A 5,276-nucleotide genomic window follows, 5' to 3' on the forward strand; every position below is an offset into this window, starting at 1 on the left:
TAATTTACCCGGTAAGTGTTCTCTTACTCTTTGGCTCTTTCTCTGAATCATTTCCTAGCCAGAACCCAAGTACCCAGGTTGCTGAAAACCTGTTTGGTCTGAGCCCAGTCAGACACCTGGTGCCATTCCTGTTGCCTCCATAGTTACACTGTTGAATCCAGCAATAATGAGGTTTATCAGAAAACTGGGTTCCATCTGTCAACGTAAGAATCATTCAAACCTCACAAGAATTTTTGTGAGTTTATTGTCAGGAAGTAAAATGTCAATGGATTGAGATATTGTCTGGGGAGTTTGTACCTATCCTATAAAATGAGAGAAACATGCAAATTAACCATCCCTCCACCACAAAGATGACTGCACCCACAGCTGAGGCCGAGTTCCCATAACGAGCCTTAAGGAGCAATCAGCAGGGACCTGAGGCTGCACGCCCCACCTCCATGGGGCTGGACTGGGGACCTCAGGCTGTAATGTCTAACAGTCAGGGATAACACTGTAGCCATTAAAAATTATGTCTGTACATCCAATTCAATGACATGAAAAGAAGGCCATAGCCAAATATTAAGTGGAGGGCAGGGGAAGCTCAGAGGACTGCATGTATATTTATATGTATGTATATTTTATATGTACAGAGAGCTCTGGGCCCCGGGTTTGAAGACCGGCCATGCCCCCAATTGCAGGAGACCCAGAGTTCTGCCGCATCCCGGTCAGGGCCCAGAGCGTCTTTCCGCCGCCACGCCCAGGCCAGGGCCATTGTTTGGTTGTTCGTCACTGCCCCCACTGCCAGCCTGGTCACCCCACGCAACCTCAGGTTTGATCGTTTAGGTCATGGTGGCCCCTGGCTTTTTATATATTAAGATAGGATACAGTAGAACCAAGGTTCGCAAACAAAATTTGTTCAGGAAGGCTGTTTGAGAAATGATTTCTGGGAAAACCGAATCATTTCCCCCCCTTTAGAAATCATGTAAATTGAATTAATTTGTTCCAGACGCCAAAATAATTCTGTTAAAACTTATCTTACATATTGCACATGTCTAATGTATAAATAAACACTTCTCTCCTTCAATTTACGAACCACCCCCTACTACCTGTAAAGGAATCCCTTTTATCATTCAGGTGGGGGTCTTTCAGGTCACTATCTTTACTTGTTCCATTGTCTCCAAAATGGCTGTGACTGGCTAACTGCCTTCCCTTTATCCAAATGAACAAGTTTTTTGCCTCTTCAGTGGCCTGTGATTAGCACTCCTGTGCTAATCATTGATTTCACTCCCAACAAAAGCACTCTCTCTTTGTTGCCTGAAAGAAGCTTTTAGGCATGCTGAGGTGTAAGCTTGAAAAGACTGTCAGTTACAGAACTAAGGTTTGGTTCCACCATGGACACATTTTTTTTTTTTCGCACTTCTGTTACCTCCTTATCTCCTTTCCTAAGCCCATTTCTCCTAAGAATTACTTCTCCTACCTCTGTAATTTACTCAGTAAATGTTCTCTTACACTTGGGTCTTGCTCTTCCTTCTTTCCTAGCCAGGACATAGTACCCAGGCTGCTGCAACTTGGTCAAGAACAGAACTGTTCGAGATGGGAGATATTTGAGAAATGAGGTTTGACTGTACATATTTTAAAATTTATTTTCATTGTTGAAAATATTACTGATGTCCCACCACTGTTTATTGATTTCTTTCTGAGAGAAAAAACATCTATATGAGAGAGAAACATTAATGGTCATCTTTGCTATGTACCTAAACCAGGGACCAAACCAAACACCTGGGGATATACCCTGACCCCGAATGGGAACCATGACATTTCAGTGTATGGGAGGATGCTCAACTGAACAGTACTGACCAGGGTAGTTTGCAGTTATTCATACTAATTTAATACATTTTATTACATCACTTTTACAAATACAGATATGATTTGGTTGATGTTTGGCTGAAGGGAACTTTGTAAATGAAAGCATGATTGAAGTTTTTCATATTATGCATAACAAAGGAGTCTAATGCCAAAAGAGATAAAGAAATTAAAAATGTAACTTGAGGAAAACATCTGAATTTGTACACATATCATTTTGATTCAGAATGTATTCAAAGAAAACAATTACAAAATGACCTGAAATTACATAATTCCAACGAATACTTAAATATAGCCTCAGGAAATAAAAACAGAATAGTTCTTCACAGAAGAGTGCTTAGGAAACAGTTAATACTTCCTTAAAAATTACAGAAAAATGCACATAACTTTAATCAATACAAACAAAGACAAATGAAAAGATTGATCTTACACTCAGCTCTGAGTAACAGCCCACATCCAGAGTCTGCCTGAAATGAGGAAACTGCTGATTCTCACATGGAAGAACTGGGTCAGAGCCCTCACTGCAGAGGGTGGTACAAGAACAAACTGTCATGCAGCTCCTTGGCACTGCACCATTGCAGCTGTCACAGTGGGATCTGAATCACAGTCAGTAGTAATAACAACAGGACAAGATGATTACTAGTCAAATTAGACCTCATGCAAATGCAATCTAGAGAACAGAGCGCACCCTTCAGAAAACTGCCATGACAGTCCATATTTGTTGCCTGGTGGACACCTATGGGCTTGCAGGAAAAGCCAACCTATGCTGGGTCTTTACCGTTGAATTCTGCACAACTGTAAAGCCTATACCCGACATCAATGGAAGTAAAGCAGTGGCTTGCAGTTTTGACGATCTTCTTGGCTGTCAAGGCCATGATTGAGAAAAATAAACTAAAATATTTTCTTAATGTAAGCTTTATAGCATAGTTCCCAGCTAAAAGCACCACAAAAATCAAACATGAAAATAATTCACATGGGACTCTACAGTGAACTATAAATAAATACAAATATATAACACATACTTAGTAACTAAAACTAGAGGCCCAGTGTACAAAAATTTGTGCACTCAGCGTGTGGGGAGGTCCCTCAGCCCGGCCTGTGCCCTCTCGCAGTCTGGGACCCCTTGGGGGATGACCACCTACTGGCTTAGTTTCACTCCCCGGGGGATTGGGCCTAAGCTGGCAATGTTTGCATATTACCCTTTTATTATATAGGATAGAGTCCTGGTGCATGGGTGGGGGCTGGCTGGTTTGCCCTTAAAGGTGTCCCGGATAAGGGTGGGGCTCCCCACTGGGGTGCCTGGCCAGCCTGGGTGAGGGGCTGATGGCTGTTTGTAAGCTGGTCACACCCCCTTCAGGGTGGGTGACCACTGGGGTGCCTGGCCAGCCTGAATGAAGGGCTGATGGCTCTCTACAGGCTGGTCAAGCCCCCCCCTCAGTGGGGACGCTCACCCCATGGAGGCTTGGGTGAGGGGCTGATGGCTGTTTTCAGGCTGGCCACATCCTTTTCAGAATGGAGGGTCCCCACTGGGTTCCTTAGCCAGTCTGGATGAGGGGGTGAGGGCTGTGTTTAGGCTGGCCAAACCCCCTTGCAATGGAAGCTCCCAGGCTCTCCTTTTTATCTTTTTTTATTCTGGGATTTATCTACCTTCTATAATTGAAACTTGTTGCCATCAGTGGAGCTCAGAGCCGGCCGCAGCAGGTGGGAAGCTTGGCTTCCTCCATCACTGGAGCACGCAAGCCTCCTGCTCACTACAGCTCCGTGGCTGCCGGCTGCCATCTTGGTTGGGTAAATTTGCATATATTTGCTCTGATTGGCTGGTGGGCATGGCTTAAGACATAGCAAAGGTACAGTAAATTTGCATGTTTGTCATTAGATGAGATAATTGTGAATTCCAAGTGCTGTTAAAAAATAGAAAAAGAATTTAATTAAAAAATTAAAAAAGAATTCAAGTGTAGGGCTTATTCATTCAATACCTGTCAGGGCACATTACTAAGTATTAACAGGGTCGATCCCTGGAAAGTCACATGAGAAGACAACTATTTATGTTTCTCGCTCACATCAATGTTTCTCTCCACTACTCTCTCTCTTCCTCATTCCAAAAAAGCAATTTAAAAAACTAACAAAGAATGAGTACTGATAATGAGCAAATATGTCAAAAGTTTATAGAACTTTAATGCGGTGAGTTTCCTGAAGTATGTGACTTAATCTGCAACTTATATGTACCAATTAGTTACACTAATAGGATTTTTTTTTCAGTGCAGTCTTCAAACTAGTTTGGAAGTATGTGTTAAAATTTTAAAGTTTTCATTGTCAATTATACAGTGTACATTATCACATGGTATTGTGGGGATATGAAGCAACATGAAGGTTTCCTACATTTTTACATTCAATACAATTCTTCACTTTTTTTTTCATGACCTTTCCAAGGAAGAGGGACAGCTGAAGGCTTCCCCACCTTCTCTATATGTATACACTATTTCTCCAGGTACATTTTCACATGTCTAAAAAAGGCTCTCCCACATTCCTTATGTTCATACTTATTCTTGGGTGTGAGTCCCTTCATGATTTTGTAAAGAACTAGGATGGCCAAAGGCTCTTCTACAATCTTTACATGACAGGGCTTCTCTTCAGTGAGTTCTTTCATCCTTTAAAATAAACTGGAAGAAATAAATGCTTTCTAACCCTCTTAAATTTCTAGGGTCCATCCCCAATATGGATAATCATATATGATGGCACAGCTGAGAGATAAGTGAAGGCTCTTTGCTATTCTTTACATTAACAGTGTTTATCAATGCATTTTTGTTTTCACATATCTGTAAAAACTAGTTAGAACCTGAACTAGTTACCACATTCCTTACATTGCTATGGTTTCTCTCCACTATGAGAATTTTTGTGAATTTCAAAAGGATCTGGGATGATTATAGGCTTTCCCACATTACTTGCATTCCTAGGGTTTCTCCCCAGTATATATTTCATGATATCTATGAGAAAAGGGGATAACAAAAAGGTTTACCTCATTCCTTATTCATGAGGCTTCTTTCCATCATGAGTTCTTTTATATCTTTGAAGATGTGAAGTTCAACAGAAAGTTTTCCCACATTGTTTACATTCATAAGGTTTTCCCCCATCATGAGTTGTTTCATGTCTTTGAAGATGTGTGAGCAAACTGAAGGTTTTATCCACATTGCTTACATTTATAGGGTTTTTCCTTATTATGAGTTCTTTCTTGATTTTACAGGGAATGTGTATAAGAGAAAGCTTTACGTTGCTTACATTCATAGGGTGTTTCCGCAGTATGAGTTCTTTCATGTTAGAGGGAAAACAGATAATAGAAACCTTTATCATAATGCTTATATTCATAGCATTTTATGCCAGTATGAGCTCTTTCATGACAATGGAGGTAAGTTCGTTGAGAGAAATCTTTACAATGT

General features: G+C 41.0%; 1 pseudogene; it reads right to left on the bottom strand.

Annotated features, from left to right (window-relative positions):
* Positions 1-3,909: 3,909 nt before the first annotated feature.
* LOC107182996 overlaps positions 3,910-5,276 on the bottom strand; it is a 3,614-nt pseudogene continuing 2,247 nt past the window's right edge.

The sequence above is a fragment of the Myotis davidii genome, unplaced genomic scaffold (assembly GCF_000327345.1).
Source record: "Myotis davidii unplaced genomic scaffold, ASM32734v1 scaffold2839, whole genome shotgun sequence".
NCBI lineage: Eukaryota > Metazoa > Chordata > Mammalia > Chiroptera > Vespertilionidae > Myotis > Myotis davidii.